We start from the raw sequence: 25,181 nt of genomic DNA on the forward strand, positions 1-25,181 counted from the left end.
ACCCTCAGATGAAGAGCAACGGGGTCATGTTTTTCCCTAGAAGACATTTGTTTTTGTGGGGCTCTTCACCTGGCATGAAACCAATCCAGCTAAGCTGATTTTTAAAACCTGCCAGAGTCACAGTGCAGGCTGCCTTTTGGCAGGCTTTAAGGTAGACCAAGCTTTCTGTGTGGAGTTGTTTTTCAGGCATCTGAAACCACCCTGGACCAAAGCATGTTTTAGCCTTTTGCTTGTGGGTTTTGACCTCTTATCCGTGCTTCAGTAGGGTTAGCTAGTTTACTGCTAGGTGTTTACTGGTGCAAACTTCTCAAGTAAGATGGATGTTCTGATGTTACAGCAGATCACTTGAATTTTTACTTCAAGTAATGAGCCGTGAAGAAGTGCTGCTCGCTGTTACATCCCATATTTGTGAGCTCTGGCTTGAATGAGAGGGACAATGGAATTGGGCCAACAGAAGGGAAAAGGCCAGGAGTAGAGGAGGGGGACAATGCACATCGAGGAAAGTAAGAAAATGGTTGTTCAACCTTATCTAACAGAAAGAGAGGAAGATGTCCATGGGCTTCAGCAGGATCAGCAATGGGCAAGTAATGCTGGAAAAAATTCTGCAGGTGAAGCACTCTGTGGGTGGAGACATGGCCTGGCTTGAAGCTTTCTGTCAGCGCTTGGAAGAGTTGGGTGTGTTGACTAAACTACACTACTTCTGAGAGAGGCTGAGGAAGGAGCTCCAAAGTGTGTATGTCTCACCCAAAGGAGGAGAAAACTCATCCAGCACAGTAATGGCACCACGGAGGGGCTGGTGGACCTTCAGGTCTGTTTCCAGCCAAAAGAGGTGGCTTTGAAAATATGTCATTGTGGGGGAACAGCAAAACTGTTTAAGCGTGTCTCCTACCTACTAAAAGGTAGCAAAGCCTTAGCTAGCCCTGCCATCCTACTGAAAGGTATGGGATGCTTTATAATGAAAATTAAAGTTCCATGGTCCTGTACTTTGACTCGGCATCTATTGATGCTTGCTTTGGGCTCTCAATGGCTTGCTTAATCCCTCTTGTTTCTCCCTGCACCACACAGTATACCCTGTTCAGTAACTGTATAACTGCTCTGCTTCTTTCAGATGGATGGATACCTGCCAGAAATGGTGTATAGTCCTTCCCCAGCACCAAGCACATTGTCCCGGACCATCCCCATCGGCACTAGGGAGGTGCTATGTGAAGAAGAGACGTGTGGTTTTCCAGCTTGAGAAGAGCAGAAGACACGTTTGCATCCTGGAGGTATTACTGAACCCTGAAACGGCTGCCTGGATCACGTGCCAGGGCTCTCTGACCTGCTGCAGGTTTGTTTCTCTTGGGGGGACAGGCTAAAATCTAGGCTGGCTCTGGGAAACTACGTGTGGGTTCCTCTGCCTCCACACCTTCCTACTTAGGAAGCCAGGGACAAAATATGGAGTGAACAAAAGCACATTGTGGCTGGGGAAACCCCTGCTCGGGTGCTTCCTAGTTCCCCCTGAGGAACAAATTTCATGTAACAAGTGTTGCTGGAAAGTGGAGGAGTAGGGCAAAGCTTGAGAAACTCTTGCTTGGCCCTTCACATCTTCTGTGTCTCATGTAATGAGACTAGTCTGTTGCTGGAAAGTGGAGGAGTAGGGCAAAGCTTGAGAAACTCTTGCTTGGCCCTTCACATCTTCTGTAGAACAGGGATGCCCTGAGAGCTACCTCTGCATTGAGCTACGTATTGGTGGTTCATGTTGAGCAGCATCTGGGAACCCACAGATAACTGGGCTCTGGAATGACAATGCTTTCTGAGCACCTCTCTTGTGCTGAGGCATGTAGAGGTGTAGCGTGGATGTTCTTCCACATGTATGGTTAGTAGTAGTAGGTATGAATTTTAGGTGGGCCAAGGAGAGCTCAGACCTAGACATTTCTTTTTCTTCTTGAAATAGCAAGTGAGCCATTATCCTACTGGAACAGTAGCTTGGAGGCAGCTTCTCAGGGATGCCTCAAAGCCAAGAAAGCTTGTATTGGAGAGAAGAGTGGGCTATGTTCAGCGTGGGCTTTTTAAGTAAAACCACTTCAAATGTATCCATGTTTTTTTGGTGCTAAAAAAAGACAAACAGATTAGCATCTCCTTGCCAGTTTCAAATTACGGACTTTGCTCTGGGGACCAGACTGCCAGACCACCCTTTTCTATTTATCGCTCATAGCAATTTCCTTGGCCTTGAGGAAGCAAGATGGCCAAGATGAACGTTGTAATTACTCTGGAGGTTACCAAGGCACTTTCTCCACTCTGCTGAAAACTGTTATGAAGCCTGTGCTGTAACTCAAGCTTCTTGCAAAAGCCAAGCCAAATAATACTTTGAGGTGTCTTCGATGCTTATGCATGAAGGTCAGCTATGAATTTTGTGCTTCAAAGAGAGCCAGGCTGCAATTAGTCATATGCAGGTCCATGTCTTTTTTTCTTCTTTCCTACCAGCCCTTTATTCCCCGAGTTGTTAGGCAACTCTATTCCCATGTGATGGGAGTAGTCATGCCAAAAATATTTCCATGCTATTAGATCTGTAATCTCTTTCTCACCCAAGCATGCCATCGAAGGTCTTAAAGGTCTTTTCCAACCTAAACAATTCTATGGTTCTATTCTATGATCCTGCTTTTACCATTCATGCCAGGCCAGATCTGGGAGTGTCCCACTTTCTACGTGCCATGGAAGAAACCACCCCCTTTCTCACACAGCTCTGCAAGAGCTCTTCCCTGCTTTCATTGCTGCCTGAGTGTTGAAGGCTGCAGGCTCATGTTGAGGAAAAAAGACAGAGGAGGGGGAAATGGGCCAGAGAGAAGCTCTGCTGAGTCCCACTTCCTCTGCGAATCATAGGATGGTTTGGGTTGGAAGGGACCTTAAAGATGAACGGGTTCCAGCCCCCCTGCCCTGGGCAGGGACACCTCCCACCAGACCAGGTTGCTCCAAGCCCCATCCAGCCTGGCCTTGAACCCCTCCAGGGATGGGGCAGCCACAGCTTCTCTGGGCAACCTGTTTTTGCAGATCCCCCCAAGTTATCTCTGAAGGGGAGTCGGATGACAACTCCCTGCATCTCACCTATTGTCCTCTGAAACTGGTTTGTTCTGCTGCTCCCATACAAGTTGGGTCCAGCTTTTCTTGTCCAGACCATAAAGGTGCCTTCCTCCTCAGCAAAGGCAGTTTGCAGCTCCCCCCAAGTTATCTCTGAAGGGGAGTTGGATGACAACTCCCTGCATCCCACCTATTGTCTTCCGAAACTGGTTTGTTCAGGTGCTCCTATACAAGCTGGGTCCAGCTTTTCTTGTCCAGACTATAAAGGTGCCTTCCTCCTCAGCAAAGGCAGCTCTCTTCCCTGCCTGCAGACCTTGTGATGCTGATATCTTCCCCATGCTGGCTGCAGAACGTGCAGGACACATCTGCTCCGCTTCCTCGGGCGGGTGCATCAAAGCAAGGGCTGCGCTGGGATAAATTAGCGGTGAGCATGTGGGGGCAATTAGATCCTCAGCAGCTCCTCCAGGGAAGGGTTCAGCTTTCTCCCCGCTGTGGTGGTGCTCTGCGTGCAGCTGCCCTGGATGTGGAGGGGAAGGCGTGCTTGTCTGGGATGCCTCTTCCTTCGCTGCTATGGAGCAGCAGCTTCTGAGATGCGTTTCGTGTGGTGATCCAATCTGTCTGGCAGAGAACAAAGTCAACCTAAAAGGGAGTTGGGAGGGAGGGGAGAGGCTACATCTCATTAAAAGTCGTCTGGAGAAAACCGTCCAGGATTAGACACATATTTTGCTCAGCGTGTCATTTAGGCTGATTGAAGGCGAACCACAGGGAACCATATCTCTTGGCCACGGAGGGGACAAATCGTGCTATCAAATACCTACCCCTTCTCTGGAAGCTTTTATAGGGAAGCTGTTAAATCAGGTTTCACTCTGGCTCCTGACCTCTCACTGAATCACACCGGGTTGGAAGGGACCTCTGGAGATCATCTAGTCCAACCCCCTGCCAAAGCAGGGCCACCCAGAACAGGTCCCACAAGAACGTGTCCAGGTGGGTTTGAATGTCTCCAGAGAAGGAGACTCCACCACCTCCCTGGGCAGCCTCTGCCAGGGCTCTGCCACCCTCACACCAAAGAAGGTCCTCCTCATGTTGAGGTGGAACTTCTTCTATTCAAGTTTGTGCCCATTTCCTCTTGTCCTGTCCCTGGGCACCGCTGAAAAAAGACCAGCCCCATCCTCTTGACACCCTCCCTTTAAGTATTTATCAGCATTGATCAGATCCCCCCTCAGCCTTCTCTCCTCCAGACTGAAAAGACCCAAGTCCCTCAGCCTCTCCTCCTAAGGGAGATGCATCTCCTTTCCACCATCACAAATAGTTTTCTAGCGAGGGTCAAGTGCCAGGGAAGGCAGAGTTGATACAGTCTCCAGGTAGGTCTGCCTGTTGTTGGAGGTGTGGGATATGGTTCCCTGGTGCTTACTACGCTTGGGTGTCTGTGCTGGCTGCTGACTTTTAAGTGTGGTGTCCCCATGCCCAGGAGAGCAGCAAGGCTCCACTCAAGCCCTCAAGCTTGGTTGGAAAGAGCCCTATGGTTAGAAAGACTGTCCTAGGTTACTGGGTTGGAAGCAAGCATATTAGATATCTAGATGGGACATAGAATTGCCCAGGCCAGAAGGGACCTCCAAAGGCCATCTAGTCCAACCTTCCCGCAGTCAGCAGGGTCACCCCCAACTAGACCAGGTTGCCCAGGGCCTCATCGAGCCTCACCTTGAATATCTCCAGGGATGGGGCCTCAACCACCTCCCTGGGCAACCTGTTCCAGAGCTCCACCACCCTCACAGTAAACTTTCTCCTAATCTCCAATCTAAATTTGTTCCCCTCCATCTTAAAGTCATTGCCCCTCGTCCTGTCACTACAGGCCTTTCTAAACAGGTTCTCCCCAGCCTTCCTGTAGGCTCCCTTCAGGTACTGGAAGGCTGCTATTAGGTATCCCCAGAGCCAGGGAGGACATCTAAAAGGAGCTGAAAGGACATCTTTTAGCTAGACCTTGGTTTTTGAAGCCAACATCAGCAAGATGAAATTGTTGAGGAATTAGTCCATTACATCTATCCCCAGAGCCGGGGAGGACATCTAAAAGGAGCTAAAAGGACATCTTTTAGCTAGCCCTTGGTTTTTGAAGCCAACATCAGCAGGATGAAATTGTTGAGGAATTAGTCCATTACATCTGACAAACTGCAGGGGCATTTTTTTCCCTGCCATTCCCCCTATGAGCCCACCTCCAAAAGGGCCTGAGATGAAAGTTGCTCCAGACTGAGCAGGGAAGTTTTAAGGGTTACCAGACCTGGGGAGAGGAGTGCAGGTGGTTTCTGAGTCTTGGGACCTGGATCCATCACTGGTCTCCGAACTGACTTTAGTCTCATTATGCTGCTGCTGGGGCTGAGCTTGCTGTCGTGGCTGATTTCTTTTCTAGGGTGTAGGCTCACTTGGAGATCTCCTGGGGGGAAAAGTGTATTTTTGTTATTCATTTCTTGAAAATGTGAACTCCTGGGCTTGCACTTACGTACAGACAGCGCTTTCATGGAGAGCTGGGGTCATCTGCTCTGCAGACCAGATTCAAAGGGTCCACCAGCCAAAGTAGCAGAGAAGACCCCCCCCCTTCAGAGCTCCTCAGCTGCCAGCCCCTGGCACGGGACAAAAATACCACAATAAGCACCTGAGAGGACTAAGCTTGTGCTTACGTACAGACAGCGCTTTCATGGAGAGCTGGGGTCATCTGCTCTGCAGACCAGATTCAAAGGGTCCACCAGCCAAAGTAGCAGAGAAGACCCCCCCCCTTCAGAGCTCCTCAGCTGCCAGCCCCTGGCACGGGACAAAAATACCACAATAAGCACCTGACTGGGGAACCCACAACCCTTTTCCCATATCAAAAGCCTGTCTTTTAACACTGTTTACCACTCCATCTTCCAGCTATGCCAGGGAGAAGGAAACTACATTAAAAGGCAAAGCTACTCAAGAATGACATTTATACCAAGAGAGAGAAAAAGAAAATGACTCATTCACTAAAGCCTGAAGGCAAATTCAGTAGCTCCTGCCTCTCAGCCAGCTCTGTTCCTTGACTTTAAAAGAATCCTCTTGAACTCCCATTCCCTCTTTCAATACTGATTGACTCGTTTACTGGAAATCTGTGAGCAGATGCAGCCCACCCCTTGCCTTGTTCTTGAGCTGCAGAGTGGGTTGTGTTGACGCACAGACTGGCTTTGAATGAAGAGCTGGAATGATTTCCCAGTTTTGAGATGCTGCCAGTATCTCAGTGGCAGGTTTTTGGTTTTGTGTTTTCTAATTATTTTTTTTTCCTTTTCTTTTTTATTAAAGCTTTCCAATGAACTTGGAGGTTTGCTTAAGAGACCGGGCTAGAGATGGGACTCTTCCATACCCCCTGCCTTGTTTTTGAGCTGCAGAGTGGGTTGTTTTGATGCACAAACTGGCTTTGAATGAAGAGCTGGAATGAATTCCCAGTTTTGAGATGCTGCCAGTATCTCAGTGGCCTCTGGGTTGGGACCTTTCAAGTAGTGTTCTTTGCTATGGGGCTGGATGACATAGCTTTGTCCTGGATGCAAGGAACCCCATTTAGTTCAGCGTAAGGAAAGGGCTGGGGACAAACCCATCCTCTCTCAAGATGATTTAAGTCAATATAGTGATGGAGTTCCTGCTTGATTTTTTTTTTTTTTTCTTATTATTTTTTTTCCATGAAAGCTCATTTGTTTGATGGCCAGGCCTGCACGGCATATGGCAGTAGCTGATTCCTGTAAGTGGGTTGAAAAATTAAGCTCATTACATTGGAAGTTATCATGTGCATGTGAGTTTGGTGGTGGATTCACGTTTTTGGGGGAAAAGAAAAGCAGCTTAGGATCCCTTCCATTAAGCAGAGAAGATGAAGGCTGCCTGATGCCATGGGGAGAGGAGGCATGCAGAAGCTCAAGAAGGAACAGTCTGGGGAAAAAAAACCCCAAAAGTCTTTTTAATGTTGCAAATGGACTGCTTGGAGGAGTGATTCTCTGTAATGGCATATGTGGGATTATTGAGAAATGGAGGCAGGGCTGAAGTGGGAGATTGGGGCTGGTGTATCCCATCTGCATGGACAGATAGTCCTTGAAGAGCACAGCCCTTCCCCTTCTTGTACTGCCCTGGTCGTAGCCTGGCAGGAGACAAGATAGAGCTGTATTGACAGGGTCTGAAAGCTCATAATGAAAAGCAATTGGTTTCTGCTGCAGAGAATAATACCGGGTGTTTGGGTTTGGGATCCAGATGATCCCTCGTGGTGCGAGGCTGCCTTTTCAAGTGTCACAGTAGCCATGTGGTGATGAAATATTCCCCCGTTCAGAGATGCCTGCTCTCAGCTGGTGTAAATCAGCGTGGATTCCTCCAAGGCTGCAATGACTGATAACAATTTAGGTCCTGGATTACGGTTTGCGTGCTGCTTGCACGTGTACAGGAAAAAAATGGGTAAAAAAAAAAATTAGTGTCTGGTATCGTTGCACATTGGTCCCTCATGCTCCTCTGAGCTGCAGGCTGGAGAAGTCCAGCCAAGTGGGTTGCTCTTGGGGCAGTGCTAAGCAAATGTGACTTGAAGACCAGTAGGAAGCAGTGCTGTCGTGGACCGAATGATGAACTTCACTTTTAAGAGAGAAGTAGCGAAATATTTACTAAGGTGAAACAGTGATTTAACAAAACCAGTAGTAAATGCAATAGTGTCTTAAGAGATTCGATGTCAAGGTACCCTCTATTATTTACTGCAGAGAGGACAGGGTCAGACAAGCTGTCCGGAAGACCCTCCTGTTGAGTCACGATGTTGATGATACCAAACGGGGAGGGGTGGCTCCCCTCAGAGGGGAGCCCCAGAGGGCTGTGCTGCCATCCAGCGAGCGGAAGACCCTCCTGTTGAGTCACGATGTTGATGATACCAAACTGGGAGGGGTGGCTGACACCCCAGAGGGCCGTGCTGCCATCCAGTGAGATCTGGACAGGCTGGAGAACTGGGCAAGGAAGAACTTCATGAGGTTCAACAAGGAAAAGTGTAGGATCCTGCACCTGGGGAAGAAGAATGTTAGGCATTAATACAGGTTAGGGGTGGACCTGCTGGAGACAAGCTCTGAAGAAAAGGATCTGGGGGTCCTGGTGGACAACAAAATGACAATGAGCAAACAGTGTGCTCTTGTGGCCAAGAGGGCCAACGGAATCCTGGGCTGCATAGGGAAGAGTGTGGCCAGCAGGTCAAGGGAGGTCATTCTGCCCCTTTACTCTGCACTGGGGAGGCCACAACTGGAATCCTGCCTCCAGTTCTGGGCAGAGCCCTGGCAGAGGCTGCCCAGGGAGGGTGTGGAGTCCCCTTCTTTGGAGATTTTCAAGACCTTCCTGGATGCTCCTGAGTAACATGCTCTGACAAGCTCTGGGCAATCCTGCTTCAGCAGGGGAGTTGGACTAGATGATCTCTATGGTCCCTTCCAACTCTAAAAATTCAGTGAAATTCAGTGATGTTCAGAAAGGACACTCTTGCTTTCTAACTCCTCCTCAGAGAGGAGTCTGGGTCTAATCTTGGTCCCAGACTTGGTCAACGGTTTATTTCTAACCCTCTTGCTTTCTAACTCCTCCTCAGAGAGGAGTCTGGGTGCAGCTGGATCTAATCCTGGTCCCAGACTTGGTCAATGGTTTATGTCTAAAGGATCATATATGTGTAATCAATCCTTTATATTACTTAGCTAAGATTTCAAAGTTTAGCATGAATCTGTTGTGGCAAGGAGTCTCTCAACCTCAAAGTGTAGAGCCTTAAGCAAACGCCCTCACAAAAGGGGAGATCCTGGCATGCAGGGGATGCCATACAGGAGAGCTCCAAGGGCTCTTGGGCTGTCCACAATTTATAGAGTGAGATAATTGACCTATAGCTATATTCTCATGGCAACAAAATATCCAGGTCCCCACTCCAGACAGTGTTTTGTCCACGTTGCCAGCCATCCCCCAAAGTCCAGGTGCAAGTTATTGCAACTGATGTTGTGATGGCCATGGTGGCCATGGCCTGAGCAGGAGCCAGGGAGGGGAAGGGGGAGAAAAGAGGGGAAAAACAGGGAGAGCACACCACCACAGGTGCCTCTTTATATTGAAAAAGCCTTCATTTCATTGCCTGCTTGTAGAAAACCCAAACCTCCCAGGCTGTGCTCCGCTCCGTGCCGCCTCTTGTCTTTCCCCATCCCTGCCCTCATCTCCCTCCCTCTGCCGAGGTGAGGCGGCTACGCAGTAAATCTATTAAAATATTAATGCAGAAGACCAAAGCTGCCCTCCACTAAAAAGCGTGGCCCGGAGAAGAGGTCATTTGTCTGCAGATAGTTAAATCAATACGTTGCTGAATCACTCTGCAAATTGAATCAGTTGCTGGGGAGAGGGAGCCCTGCGCGGCGTTGGCTGTTGGGTTCCCTCAAGCCTTGCTGGTGCTCGTGGCTTGGATTGGGCAGCACCGACCTGCAACTGGTCAGCTGCTCAATGGGACACCTCATGAGGATGAAAAGGCAGGAGACCCCCAAGCTCATGGTACAACAGCCAGAATCCCATGGGGTTGGAAGGGACCTCTGGAGATCATCTAGTCCAACCCCCCTGCCAAAGCAAATCTAGGTTGCACAGGAAATGTGTCCAGGAGGGGTTGGAATGTGTCCAGAGAAGGAGACTCCACCACCTCCCTTGGCAGCCTCTTCCAAGCCAATGCCTTGTTCCTCTCCAGCTCCTTGCTCTCCGCCAGGAAAGGCAATCCTCCCTCCCTGATGGCTTCACACAGTGATGTAGCCCCTCTGGGACTGCACAAAGGGTCCTCTCCATCTTGGCCATATTGTTTTGCCCCTTGGGTGCCATGATCACTGCTGCTGCTTGTGTGTTCACTCCTCAGCAGGGCTGAGCCTGGTGCAGGCTCCCCTTGATACATGGCATTATTTCATTATCTCCAGGCTTTGAGGTTAACCTCTGGGCAGCCCCACGATGATGGGTCATCAGATTATTTTTTTTTAGCCCCGCAGGTATTTCCAGGCCGTTATCTCCTTTAATCATAACTTGGCTGAGCAAGCCTTATTGAACTGGGTGAATCCCTCCACATAAATCAATCCCTCCAGACCCCAGTCGCGCGCCGTTAATCAGCTTTTTGAGCTCGCTCTGGTTTGTCAGCCTTTCTGGGAATGGGCCTGCCACGAGCTCAATGCAATCCAGATGAAATTAACCCGGGTCCTGCAGAGAGGAAGGGATTACTTCACCCCTCCACGGGCCGGGGTCTGTCTCTGCACGATTGTATTGGCCTTTTGTTGTTTCTGCCGCGTTGCCTTGTCTGCCTGCGCGACAGATCTGGGCTAATCCATCCCTGAGTCATGCTTAATGTGGAGCAGAAGGTAACGTTCAGGGCTGGTTGAAAGGAGAGGAGGTCTCTGCCTCGTGCAGCTGAGCAGCAGACGGCAGGCAGAAAGGGTGGACCCACTGATGTCTCCGCTTGCAGATCCCAATGTGGAAGATCTGGGGCTGAGTTTCTGCAGGTGGTCTCTGTAAAGGCTGGGTATGATGGTATGAAGGTGAAATAATAGCCATATTCAACAAGGGCAAGTGTAGGGTGGTGCACCTGGGGAGGAATAACCCCCTGCACCAGGACAGGTTGGGGGTGACCTGCTGGAGAGCAGCTCTGAGGAGAAAGACCTGGGAGTCCTGGTGGACAACAGGATGACCATGAGCCAGCAATGGGCCCTGGTGGCCAAGAAGGCCAATGGCATCCTGGGGGGCATCAGGAAGAGTGTGAGCAGCAGGTGGAGGGAGGTCATCCTGCCCCTCTGCTCTGCCCTGGGGAGGCCCCATCTGGAGCACTGGGACCAGTTCTGGGCTCCCCAGTTCCAGAAGGACAGGGAACTGCTGGAGAGGGTCCAGCAGAGGCTACAAAGATGATGAGGGGCCTGGAGCATCTCCCTTATGAGGAGACGCTGAGGACTTGGGTCTTTTTAGTCTGGAGAAGAGAAGGCTGAGGGTGGATCTGATCAATCCTTATAAATACCTAAAAGGGGGGTGTCAAGAGGATGGGGCCAGTCTTTTTTCAGTGGTGCCCAAGAGGAAATGGGCACAAACTTGAATGTAAGAAGTTCCACCTCAACATGAGGAGGACCTTCTTTGCTGTGAGGGTGGCAGAGCCCTGGCAGAGGCTGCCCAGGGAGGTGGTGGAGTCTCCTTCTCTGGAGACATTCAACCCCCACCTGGACACGTTCCTGTGGGACCTGCTCTGGGTGGCCCTGCTTTGGCAGGGGGTTGGACTAGATGATCTCCAGAGGTCCCTTCCAACCCCATGGGATTCTGTGATTCTGTAAATTTCCTTTTTTGGATGAGTGCATTGCATGTGTGTGCTTTGGGGTGAGGTGTCAGCAACAGGAACTTGGCTTAATGACTTGATGATAATGATACACGTGATCTAGCAGTCTAAGGGTTGATATTGTCAAAGACTGTCCTGAGACCTGAGCCTGTCTGTAGGGAGCTGCCATGAATGCAAGGCATATGCAACCCAATATCCCTATACAGTGCACACACTTCTTTTTTTAACACTATTTGCAGTCCTGAGAAGCTGCAGAGCCAGCAGGAACCTAAACAAAGCTCGTTGCTGCTCCACGTTGGGGTGGAGGTGGTGGTGCTGGCATGCTATCTGCCTGTGAACCCCTGGAGCTGATACACGTGTGCAGGAGATGCTCTCAGCTCTGCCCCTTCCTTCATGGCCTCCCTATGCACCTGGACATGAAGCATCTCCATGGGCAAGAGTCAAGGTTTGAGCTGTGGAGCTGGTGGAGGAGAAGGAACAATTCCCTCCCAACAGGTAGGACAAGGAGGGAGCATCTGGGTAAATAAATATCTCCCAAAGGAGACCACGAGGGACAGATCAAAGTGGTTGATGCTGAAGAAGCCAGGGACCTTGATCAGAGAAGGATGGGGCATGCCAGAAATCAGCTGAGAAGGGCAGAGGGAGGAGAGAAGAGTCTGACAGGAACAAATACTTCTTTTAGGTAGTTTCTGAGGTGTAAAAGGGGAAGTAGCCAAGTCACTTCCAGCATCTTGAGCCGGTGCTGCCTGCACATGGGCAGTGTGATCTGCTCTTCATACACTTAGGTCCTTGGTAAGTCTTGTGAAAACAAGAGCTCATTTTGGTGAGGGTTGTCAGGAAAAAGGCAAGTCTGGTGGAGTCACACACGTCTCCCAAACGTCTCCATCAGCAGAGATATCTGAGAAAAAAAAAGTAAAAAACAAAAACAAAACAGTTAATGCAGCTATTGAGATGATGCAAATATTTCTTTTAGGTAGTTTCTGAGGTCTAAAAGGGGAAGCAGCCAAGTCACTTTCAGCATCTTGAGCAGGTGGTGCCTGCACATGGGCAGTGTGATCTGCTCTTCGTACACTTCGGTCCTTGGTAAATCTGTGGTCTTGTAAAAACAGCAGCTCATTTTGGTGAGGGTTCTCAGGAAAAAGGCAAGTCTGGTGGAGTCACACACGGCTCCAAAACGTCTCCATCAGCAGAGATATCTGAGGAAAAAAAAAGTAAAAACCAAAAACAAAACCAAAACAGTTAATGCAGCTATTGAGATGATGAAGAAATGTGGATATTGCAGAACTACAGTAGTCCAAGACAAAAAACGTGCTGAGTGGAGGTGGAGAACATGCTTGCAGAGTGAAGCAGAGCTCCAGGTTATGGCAGCTTGTGCCTTGAACTCAGCTAAACCAGACTGATGGCAATGAAGGAGCCTGGAGTCCCAAACTAGGCAGATACTTTTCCTCTCTTTTGGAGAAAGAAGCTTCCTAGCGTCTTAATTAATTTTCAGTGATTTCCCCATGAACAGTTATCAGTGGTGCAGAGGGCTGTTGGCTGCTCCAAAACGTCTCCATCAGCAGAGATATCTGAGGAAAAAAAAAGTAAAAACCAAAAACAAAACCAAAACAGTTAATGCAGCTATTGAGATGATGAAGAAATGTGGATATTGCAGAACTACAGTAGTCCAAGACAAAAAACGTGCTGAGTGGAGGTGGAGAACATGCTTGCAGAGTGAAGCAGAGCTCCAGGTTATGGCAGCTTGTGCCTTGAACTCAGCTAAACCAGACTGATGACAATGAAGGAGCCTGGAGTCCCAAACTAGGCAGATACTTTTCCTCTCTTTTGGAGAAAGAAGCTTCCTAGCGTCTTAATTAATTTTCAGTGATTTCCCCATGAACAGTTATCAGTGGTGCAGAGGGCTGTTGGCTTAATCTCTGATCCAGGGCTTCTGGAAGTGGATACAAGTCTCTTCGTTCCCTTCAGCAGGCTGTGGGGCCTGCCTTTGAGGTTGGAATGTGAATTTCACACCTGGGAAGCAGAGCTCCAGGTTATGGCAGCTTGTGCCTTGAACTCAGCTAAACCAGACTGATGGCAATGAAGGAGCCTGGAGTCCCAAACTAGGCAGATACTTTTCCTCTCTTTTGGAGAAAGAAGCTTCCTAGCATGTAATTAATTTTCAGTGACTCCCCATGAACAGTTATCAGTGGTGCAGAGGGCTGTTGGCTTAATCTCTGATCCAGGGCTTCTGGAAGTGGATACAAGTCTCTTCATTCCCTTCAGCAGGCTGTGGGGCTTGCCTTTTGAGGTTGGAACATGAATTTAGCACCTGGGGCCATGGACCTTCTCACCACGCTACCAGATTTTTGTAAATATGATCATTCATCTCTCCGTCGTGTTTTACCCGACTATTTACAATCTGGCTGTTTAAGCTCCATCCCTGTTTCCTGATATCCTTTAAAAACGGGTAGGTTATCTCCACTGTTCCGTTGCATCAGGAGTTTTGCTCCTCTAACTGGTGACTTTGCTCTCCTCTGCCCCCGGTAACGAAATTCACTGCGGATCTGAAGTCCTTCCATCTTCTCCCCACCCAAAAATCTCCCTTGCAGCCAGGCTGCATTTACTGGACAGCTTGGTTCAGGCAGCGAACCAAAAACCTGAATGAATGAATGAATTGTGGGTTGTTGGTTGGGTTTTTTTATGTTGGGTTTTTTTTTATTTTCAGGAAAAAGTTCAGTTTTGTTGTCTGGCTCCTGAAAATTTAAGTAAATCCCGTTCCTGAGGAAGCTGGGCTCACACAGGGGTAGGGGAGAGACATCCCTCCCCCTCGTGTGCGTGTCATTGGAGGTGAGTGAAAGGCAGAGACCTGGGTGCAGCTCAGTGCAGAGCTGATCCAGGGCAAGGAGGCCTCCAGGTCCTTCCCAAGCCTTCACCGATGGCTCTGTACCAGGGTTTCTCCCCCTCGCTCTACAAAACTGCACTGGATATCTCTGGGGAGGAAGAAAAAAAAGGATTTTCTAGTCTATTAATCTTTTCTAACAGGGGACAGATTTTGAACTGCCTTCCGTAGCCTGGCTCCATGTCTTTGCAGAGCCTAGAAGAGCTAAGGCAGATGAATTTATTTAAAGGCTAATTTGCGTGCGGGTTAAAGACCTGGAGCTCTGTGAATTCCTGAACTAGAGCCTCACTGCCAGGGTGGGGGGAGCCCCTGGGGATCTGCTGATGACCATGATTTGTGTGCTTTGTAGAAGAATACCTTTAATCTGGACCTTGAAATGTGTGTGCATGCAGAATGGGGCAGGGTTGTGGGGGGGGGGAGATCTTGCTTTCAAAGAAAAGAGTTATTTGCTTTGCTGTGTGTTTTGAAGCACGAGGTAATTCTTTCCCAGTGTTAGGAAGCACCGAGCTTCTGTGCTTTTCAATGAATCATAGAATCATAGAATTGCCCAGGCTGGAAGGGACCTCCAAAGGCCATCTAGTCCGACCCCCCCGCAGTCAGCAGGGACACCCCCAACTAGACCAGGTTGCCCAGGGCCTCGTCGAGCCTCTCCTTGAATATCTCCAGGGAAGGGGCCTCAACCACCTCCCTGGGCAACCTGTTCCAGTGCTCCACCACCCTCACAGTGAAGAACCCTCTCCTGAACCTGAGACCTTTCTAACCTCTGAGCTAACCTCAAGGAGGAAATCAATTCCCTGCTGCTAGGTCACCCTAGGTCATCTTCCCCACCTGCAAAGATGGTGTGGCACAGGCATAAAGCCTGGCTTATGAAGGGCCTCTCCTGGGGGGTGGTGGAGACCAGACCGGGGGTGTCCTCTGCCCTGGAGATAGTGTGGGACAGCCCTGAGGAGACTCTGGGGTCTCCCTTGAGGGGACCTGGCCGAAGGGGGTTGTGGAGACCTCCACATCCTTGATGATGGAGGGAATGGAGCACCTCTGTGATGAGGAAAGGCTGAGAGACTTGGTTCTATTTAGCCTGGAGAACAGAAGACTGAGAGGGGACCTCATCAATGCTTATCTAAAGGGCATGTGGCAAGAGGATGGGGTCAAGGCTCTTTTCAATGGTGCCCTGTGACAGGACAAGGGGCAATGGGCACAAGCTGGGACACAGGAAATTCCATCTCAGAGTAAGGAAAAATTTCTTTCCTGTGAGGGTGGCAGGGGTAATTCCATCTCAGTGTAAGAAAAAAATTTCTTTCCTGTGAGGGTGGCAGAGCCCTGGAAGAGGCTGCCCAGAGAGGGTTGTGGAACCTTCTCTGGAGACATTCAAAACACCCAGGTGTGTTCCTGTCCAACCTGCTCTGGGTGACCCTGCTTTGGCAGGGGGGGTTGGACTAGGTGATCTCTGAAGGTCCCTTCCAACCTTACCATTCTGTGATTCGGAGTCTCTTTGCCATCTCCTCTGTTTAGGCAGCTAAGTACATGAGCTGGGAGAAGTGGCATGCGGAGGAGAGCCAAGCTGAGCTTGCTTCACTCATGCTTTCAGGGCTGCAGCTCCCTGGGACAGCCCCAAGCTCTGCATATTTTGCAGTCCTGTCCCATATGGGTCTCATCAACCTGTAGCTTGTGAAGAAGAACACTCACCCCCACTGGTGGGGTACCAAGGCAGTGTGGGCAGGGACTATAGGTCTCTACCCCACATTTGCTGTAGGTTAGGGGAAGAGGTGGCTGATATCAACAGGGAAAAGCCCCTTTGCTCAGCCCTACTGGTGGGGTACCGAGGCAGTACGGGCAGGGGGTGTAGGTTTCTACCACACGTTTGCTGCCTGGCAGGCTGTGGGTTAGGGGAAGTGGTGGCTGATATCAACAGGGAAAAGCCCCTTTTCCAAGACCTCACCACCTCCCTCGTTACTCTAACAAAGCCTGTGCTCGGGGGGGAGCACAAACCCACCCCTTCCTGGGGTTGCTTTTCATTTCTTTCCTCAATTTGTTCTTTTTGTATTTTTTTTATTTTTTTTTTTTCATTCTTGGGCTGTAATACAGGCAAGAAAGGAGCTCACACTAGGGTCCCTGGAGGCAAGCAAGCTATTGTCCTTGAAACAAAAGAACTTTTCCTCAAATGTACCAGCAACAATGTGAAGTGCCCAAGAGCCTTTACTTCATCCTGGACCAGGCTTCCTGATGTTTTCCAGGATGCTTGTCTGATCTGAAAGCTCTGAAATTTAGGCTTCTAATTCCTGTTGGTTCCCTCTGCAAACGCTCTGAGTGGTGATTTAAGAAAGCCCTCAAGACCAGAAAATGTTTAGCCAGTGTCCCCTGTCCCTACTCCTCAAAAAAAATAAATAAAATGGTGCCACTGCATTTGACAGGGCTCAGGACTGGGATGGAGCAGGAAACCAGCGAGCTGGTGCAGCCCATCTTCTCTATTTAATGGGTGAGAAGAAGTCACATCCCCAGCTCAGAGTGAACAGCATGTATCGAGCTGGAAGCAGGATCTGTGCTCACGTACTGCATGATTTAGGAACAGAAACACCAGCTGGATTATGGAGTAATACAGCAGGACTTCCCCCCCTACCTTCATCAGTGTCTTTAGAAGTGTCTCTATATGTCATTTTTCTGGGGGGAGAAGAGCAGAAAGAAAGGAACGCCTCAAATCTGCAAACAAATGAAAACTCTAGCAGAATGTTTTTTCTGTACGCTGTGACCTTCTTAGTTTGTATCTATCTTTGCTGTAGATATCACCCCCCTTGTACCTCAGATTGGCCATGGAGAAAATGGAGATGCTCAGACGCAACACGCAGTTGTCTCATCCAAGATGCACTGCCATGGAGACCTCCTTCTTTGGGCAGTAGAAAGACCTCAACCTCAGAGTTACTTGAAGTCTCCTGGGACAGTCCAGAGTCGGACCAGAAAATCCCACCTGGAATACTGTGTCCAGCTTTGGAGTCCTCAACACAGAAAGGACATGGACCAGCTGGAACAGGTCCAGTGGAGGGCCACGAAGATGCTCAGAGGGCTGGAGCACCTCTCCTATGAAGACAGGCTGAGAGAGCTGGGATTGTTCAGCCTGGAGAAGAGGAGGCTCTGGGGATGCTTGAAATGTCCTGGGACAGTCCAGAATTGGACCAGAAAATAAATGCTGCCTGCTCATGTTATCCCAACAGTCCCAAGCTAAAGAGAGCTTTTTTTTTTCCCTAGGAGGTACTGGCGTTGGGATCAGATGGAGCAGTAACGCAGCTAGAACTGGGGACAAGGAGGGACATATCTGTTAAGAAGCTGGCTTGAAAATAAGATCATGTAAAACAGCCGTTGCTGATTCCAAAAAAAGGTCAGTATGGGGGCTGATGTAAAAAATCAGCCCGGAAGAGCTGATGTATTTAGACTGTATTTTGAAAGGCCAGCAGGTCAAATCTAGAGACACCGAGATGTATATGGTGGGGGTCTGTCTGCTGAACAGCACGACAGCTTGCTGCCTGGCTTTCTTAGAGATGCTCCTTTGGGCCAGTTTGTGGGGGCTCAGAGGCAGCACCTTCACCTCTGGAGATTTCAACATTCAGCATTGTGAATTTCTCCTGACAAGTCTTCCACAACGTGTTACCCGAGCCAGCTCTTCAATTCCCTGTGATGCAGATATGGGAAGACACATCATTAGGTAACCATTTATATAAATGACCTGACATGGGTTTGCCTTGCGTTGAGATTTCACAGCTGGGAAAGCCCTGATGGCATCTTTGACCCATGGCCACCGACCTGGTTTTCCTACTGCATCACCCCAGTTGAGCTCAACGGCCAGCAGTGGATGTCACCTTGCCTGGTCCATATTGTTGTCCCACTGGGATGGGCAGGAGCTCTGTGTCTCATTTTCTGGTTGGGTATTTGCTTCTGTGGGTTGCGTGGAGATGGAGGCCAGCGTGACAGGCGTTGCACAAACAACATGAGACAGTCTGTGTCCTGGGGGACTTGGTATAAGCTCAGCGAGTGCACGCTCTGAAAGGCATCCTGGGCACAGAATTCCTATTAACACCATCAAATGGTGCTGCTCTTCAGGGCTTTGAAAACCAATCTCGCTCTTAGGAGTGGTTTTGAGAGGGGGGGAGGGGAAAAAAATCAAGTTGGGAAGCAGAATTAGTGCGTACAGAGAGCCATCCCTGCTCATTAAGGAACCCAAGTGTCCTGGTCTCACTGGTACTTTCTGAATTTGTGCCTCAGTTGCTGTTGCAGAAGCACACCAGGATTTCTCTTCCTTTCTGTAATGTGCTGGTGTATTTTATGCAGGACCTTCTATGCAAGTAGGAAGAACATGCAGCAGGAAAGTTCAGACTCAAGGTGACTCCTAGAAGGTCCTAGAAGGGATTCAGGCTTGGAGCAGATCTGAAGGACGTAGTTTTCCCCTTTGGGTGGACTTAACCAACACAGCAGATCACACAAGCAGTGAGCAAAGCTATAGCTCTCAAGCAGAACACGTAGCTTATGTAATTATGCTGTGATGGCCATTGGCACAGAAGCATGGATTTATGTTCTGGCAAATGCCTAAAACGGCGACTGTAGGAATTCGGTCTCCTTGGCGACGAAACCAACCAATGGAAAACATACAAAAAAATGGAACTAAAACCATCCACGGACCCTGCTTTTATTTTCAGAGTGGAGGACAGTGAATTAGCCTGTCTCTATTCCCCTTTTGTGTCTGTGGCTGGATAGCAGAGGGTGCCTGGCTTGATTGTTTGGCTGTTCATGATTGACAAGGATCCTGTAAAAATAAAAAAAGAGGGTTCCAGTTTGCTGTAGACAAAGATGATCAAGAAATCTAGGCTGAAGGGACAAACAGCAAGAAAATCCTTCAGCTCTTGGTCACCTGGTTTGTACATGACAAATGCAGTCAATACCAGCAGGAAGCCACTCGATGCCCTAAGTGGGACGAGTTGCCTTTTTCCTTGCAAATGCATAACTGGTTTTCATCGGAGATCACGCTAGGAGTTGACATGAATGGGTAAACCCTCGGGGGGTTTTAGAGCAGATGGCAGGCTGAGTGGAAGGACTGACCCCCCAGCTTGGGCTTGAAAAGGTGGTACCCTCTCTGGAACAACCCCTTGTAGCTCCCCAAGGTCTCACCACCAACATAAGGGGTGTCCTCTGGCTGCAAGGCAGGAGGTGAGCGTGCCTGGTACAGCTTCTGCCTTCTCTTGTCTTTTTGTTCTGTGTAGAAGAAACACAGTCACCCCAAACCAGGATCACCTATCCCAGGAGAGGAGAATTAAAACAGGGTTAAACCCTCAGCTAGCTGTAATGATAGACTTTCCTTCCCATGAGAGGAAAAGATGCCACCAGAGCCCCTGTGTGAGCAAGGAAAACCAAGAAATGTTCTCCATGCTCAGCTTCTATCAGCAGCTCTCTAAGTGACCTTGGCCACCATCCTTACTGTACAGTCTCATAGAATCATAGAGTTGTCCAGGCCGGAAGGGACCTCCAAAGGTCATCTAGTCCGACCTCCCCGCAGCCAGCAGGGACACCCCCAACTAGACCAGGTTGCCCGGGGCCTCGTCGAGCCTCTCCTTGAATATCTCCAGGGATGGGGCCTCAACCACCTCCCTGGGCAACCTGTCCCAGTGCTCCACCACCCTCACAGTGAAGAACCCTCTCCTCATCTCCAGTCTAAATCTGTTCCCCTCCAGCTTGAAGCCATTGCCCCTCGTCCTGTCACTGCAGGCCTTTCTAAACAGGTTCTCCCCAGCCTTCCTGTAGCTCCCTTCAGGTACTGGAAGGCTGCTATTAGGTCTCCCCGGAGCCTCCTCTTCTCCAGGCTGAACAACCCCAGCTCCCTCAGCCTGTCCTCGTAGCAGAGGTGCTCCATCCCCCTGATCATCCTTGTGGCCCTCCATCTCTAACTTCCCAGTAATGGTGCTGAGGTTTGGTATGAGGTCTCTTTCGCCCTTCTGCAGAGCCCTGGATGAAAACCAGCACTACTAAAAGTGCAGGCTGGCCATGTTGACACATCAGGCAGGGGAAAACTGACGCTGCTTGTGTAGGAGCATCCCCCTCCAGAGTCACGTAAGCTGAAAAGAGAGCGCTGCTCTCCTTTATCTAAGACATCTGAGCCTATCAGAGAAGAAACAGATCTTAAGATAGCCAAAGTCAGCACCTACCCAGCATGATGCAGCCATCTAGGGTCAAGCTAGACCTGGCTTTGAGCAGTCGCAGCAGAGAGCAGATGACAAAACTGATTTTAGTGACTGGTGGTGGTCTCGTACTAGCACAGACTTTCATGAATGGCAGCGAGAGGTTGAAGTTTGCACGCTGGTTGGGAGCATCTTATGGTGGGTGTTGGGAGCATCTTATGGTGGGTGTTGGCTCATGGCGCATTGGTAGCATCTTATGGTGGGTGTTGGCTCATGGCGCTACTGTTTGGAGATGTAGGGTTTGAGAATGAGGGGTAGTTTCTACTACCTGCTGGGAGCAAAGCCTTCCAACAATGGTACGTTTCAGACATCCCAGATATGGGTTTTCCTTGGATCTGGTGCTCTAAATTTAGAGGCTGTGAGAGCCAGGATTTCTCTGCTTAGTGCTTTCTGGAAGTGGCCACGTCTTCAGCCCACCGCTGGGCTGAAAGCCACCTGCGTGCCCTGAGTGCTGCAATGCATCCACAGCAAGCTCTCCTGCAAAAACAAACGCCTCGACAATGCCAAATCAAAACAATTTTTGCTTCAGATCAACAGGCTGGAAAGAAAGATTAGGTTTCCCAGGTGCAAAGTTTCCCACAGAAAATATTGGAGGCCTGTTTTCTTTCCGATTAATGAATGTTGTGACCCTCTCTCCCCCAAGTTATTCTAGTAGTGCCCCAGGATCCTAATTAAGACTGAGCCCAGCGGCTCTTGGCATTGTGCAAACACATGGGAAGGCTCCAACCCTTCTCTAGAAAGCCTCTCATCTAGTTTGGTTTAGGCAAATGCATCCATTGAAACTTTTTTCTTTTTTTTTTTTTCCACTTACTCAACAGCGCGACAATGGAGGCTTTCATCTCTACTTCTTGTGTGTATTCCAATGTCATGCCCTCTGCTTTCAAAGGCTTAGGTTTGCCTTTAATTGTGTTGAGAGCCTTTGTCTCTAAGCCTTTAATAATGGATTTTTTTTTTTTTCTTCTCTGCCGAAAGAAGAATTTTGTTTCTTTGCTGGCTTTTCTTCTAAAGCTAAAGTGACAGTTCCCCCTTCTCTGTGAGATTTACAAAGCTTATCTTTTAATTTTCAAGAGCCAAACAGCAAGGTGGGGGGAAGGAAACGTCATCGTGCCTTTTAAACACCGTCGCTAGGAGAAGGCTTAATGATCTAGAAATACATAAACGGCGTGCTCTCGGCGTTGCTTCAATTTAGTTGCACTAAATTGCTGCTCTTGACAGAGATCTGCCCAAGTTTGGAGTCTGGGGGGCCCAAGTCAGCACTTTCTTACCAGTCTTGTCCTGCTGAAGCCCCAGCTTTGCTGTTGGGAGGGCAGGGGCATGGACACCCAGGGCAGGTTTCTGTCCTGAGACCATCTCTCCTGTCTGAGACTCCAGATGTGGCTGGAGGCAGAGTACAAAGTCTGTGCTGGGGTTGATTGAGTGTGCTCATCACACACACGATGGAGGGCTGTGCTGCCATACAGTGTGACCTGGACAGGCTGGAGAGCTGGGCAGAGAGGAACCTGATGAACTTCAACATGGGCAAGTGTAGGGTGCTGCACCTGGGGAGGAATAACCCCCTGCACCAGGACAGGTTGGGGGTGACCTGCTGGAGAGCAGCTCTGAGGAGAAAGACCTGGGAGTCCTGGTGGACAAGAGGATGCCCATGAGCCAGCAATGGGCCCTTGTGGCCAAGAAGGCCAATGGCATCCTGGGGGGCATCAGGAAGAGTGTGAGCAGCAGGTGGAGGGAGGTCATCCTGCCCCTCTGCTCTGCCCTGGGGAGGCCCCATCTGGAGCACTGGGTCCAGTTCTGGGCTCCCCAGCTCCAGAAGGACAGGGAACTGCTGGAGAGGGGACAGCAGAGGGCTACAAAGATGATGAGGGGCCTGGAGCATCTCCCTTATGAGGAGAGGCTGAGGGACTTGGGTCTTTTTATTCTGGAGAAGAGAAGGCTGAGGGGGGATCTGATCAATGCTTAGAAATACTTCAGGGGAGGGTGTCAGGAAGATGGGGCCAATATTTTCTCAGTGGTGCCCAGGGACAGGACAAGAGGAAATGGGCACAAACTTGAATGGAAGAAGTTCCACCTCAACATGAGAAGGACCTTCTTTGCTGTGAGGGTGGCAGAGCCCTGGCAGAGGCTGCCCAGGGAGGTGGTGGAGTCTCCTTCTCTGGAGACATTCCAACCCACCTGGACACGTTCCTGTTGGACCTGCTCTGGGTGGCCCTGCTTTGGCAGGGGGTTGGACTGGATGATCTCTGGAGATCCCTTCCAACCCCATGTGATTCTGTGATTAGCAAAGTAAAGCCCCTCCAGGTGTCAGGGCTGTGCTCTGCTTGAGGAGCTGCTCTTCAGCAGGATGCAGAGGCAAGAACCTGTCATGGAAGGAAAAGCTGTCACTTTGCTTCCATGGAAGAAAACAACCTGTGGTTCAGCTGGAGAGATGACTGGGGTGTGTGACTTGAGCCCACCTTCAAGTATTAGAAATCGGAAAGCAAGGATGGATGCCATGTTCCCTCTGCTCTAAACTCACTGTTGTCACGTTGTGTCTCAAGGCTTGGAGGATTTGCCTCAGCGTTGGGGAGGACAGTCCTGGGAGAGCAATCAAGGCTCTCTGGGATGAGGTGGAAATTCCAAGTGCTCTTGGAAGTGCTCTTCCAAGCTCTATGTTCTTCCACCCAAATACAGATCTGGAGAGAGGGTGTCTTTCCACTGAGCTATACGAATAACAGATTGAACGGTTTTGTATCAATTAAACTCTGCTGGCTCACTCCTCTGTCTGAGGAGTTGGTGCTAGAGCAGGTCTTCCTTTCGTGCTGGCCCATAGTACAATTTGCTTGATGAGTTTTGCTTGGGAGTTTGACAGCTCAGAACTGGAGGGAGTAATTTCTGCAGCTGGTTCGTAGTCACTGCCATGGGGAGAGCTGGTCTTGAAGTGAGTTACGGTAGAGAAGAGCTGAAAAATAGCATTTTTACAGATGGTAGAAAGCAATGCTCTTACCAAACTCGGGTTTGGGGCTATCTCTGGCATAGGCAAAGTTTCTGACAAGCAGGAAGCTCCTCAGCTGTTGCCTGCACAGTGTTCCTGGAGACCCTGCTGGTGAGACACTGGAACAGGTTGCCCAGAGAAGCTGTGGCTGCCCCATCCCTGGAGGGGTTCAAGGCCAGGCTGGATGGGGCTTGGAGCAACCTGGTCTGGTGGGAGGTGTCCCTGCCCAGGGCAGGGGGTTGGAACTGGTTGATCTTTGAGGTCCCTTCCAACCCTTACCATTCTATGATTCTGTGTCCTTCCCTGCCTTGGCAGAAGTCCATCAAACCTCTTCAACCACCCAGGAAACATTTCAGCCTTAACCCCACAGGTTTTTTTGTAATGAAACTGGTAAATCTGAAGCTGTGACTGCCTGTGGAGTGTGCTGAGGGGCTAAAGGGCAGTGCACATCTTCACAGCAGCCCACCTGGAGACCACCAGGAGCCCACCACCAGCATCACACACCCCAAAATCGTGGAATTACAGAATGGTAGAATAGTTTTGGTTGGAAAGGACCTTTAAATGTCATTTAGTCCAACCTCCCCTACAATGAGCAGGGACACTTTCAACTAGGTCAGGTTGCTCAGCGTATGGGAGGCTGAATATTCAAAACTACAGTGTTCCCAGTCTCTATTTCTGCTTCCAATTTGGAAGAGGCACAAGAGTGCTGTTCCCTTAAGCTTCCCTCTGCAATGAAAATGAAAGCATGAAGATATTTTGCAGCAGGAGCCATGGGTTGTGTGCTTCGTTCCTCGAGGTGGCTGGTCCTCAGCTCTGGCCATGAAGGGCTGGTGGAGCCGAGAGCCCCAGCTCCATCTTGAGGGTATGAACTCAGGAACGGAGTCCTGGGCTGAACGCAGGATCTCAGAGGCTTCATGCCATCCACAGCTTGTTTTAAGGTCATGTGTAGATAGTGAGTGTGTGTCTTGCTTCCTTCAGCATGACCTTGTGTCCACTCTCAACTCCATCTAGGCCTTGATACCGCAGTGAGCAGCATCGTGTCCATCTTTAGGCAAACAGCTGACTATTGTAACCTCATCTGGTAAACGAGAAAAATAGGCTTCCCAGAAGATGCCTTTCACTTTAATTATTAAATAAATAGGAAAACAGCCTTCTGTCTAGCTGAGCTGGCAGCTTGTGAGGAGATCCAAGCGAAGCCAACGCGCTCAGCTAGCTGTCAGGCTTCCAGCCTGTTTGTTCCTCCTCTGGAGCATCCTGGTGTGAGTCTGGAAGCTCTGCTCTGTGCAGGGGGTAGCAGGAACCAGAGGGACAGGCGCTCCTGCTGAGGGCTTTTCTTGTCCTTGGATGGGCAAAATATGGTTCAGATCATATTTTGGGGGTCTGCTGCCCGCTGTCAGGAGTTGAGGCTTCCTGCTGGCCGAGAGACTGATGCAAACACAAGTCACTTTGGTTCATTTTTCCATGAATTCTGTCTAAGTCAAAGTGTCACCTCCTCAACCTCTGTCGAGAGGCTCTTCATGCCAGGAGCAAACAGGAGGAGAGCTGTCTGTAGGCAGAGGAGACCAGAGCTGGGACATCCAAGATACAACCTGTTGCCTCTGTAGGAGCCTACGTGTCCCTGGGAGTTGGCTTTGGTCTGGAAGAGGAGCCAGGGACAACAGACCAGACGGGGGTGCTAGGAAGCCACAGGATGCCTGATAGTCCTGCCAAATCCTTAATAGCTTTATTTGAGTTCAACTCTTATTGTGAGTTCGACTTTTCATA

This window comes from Calidris pugnax, unplaced genomic scaffold (genome assembly GCF_001431845.1).
Source record: "Calidris pugnax isolate Ruff unplaced genomic scaffold, ASM143184v1 scaffold210, whole genome shotgun sequence".
NCBI classification, from domain to species: Eukaryota; Metazoa; Chordata; class Aves; order Charadriiformes; family Scolopacidae; genus Calidris; species Calidris pugnax.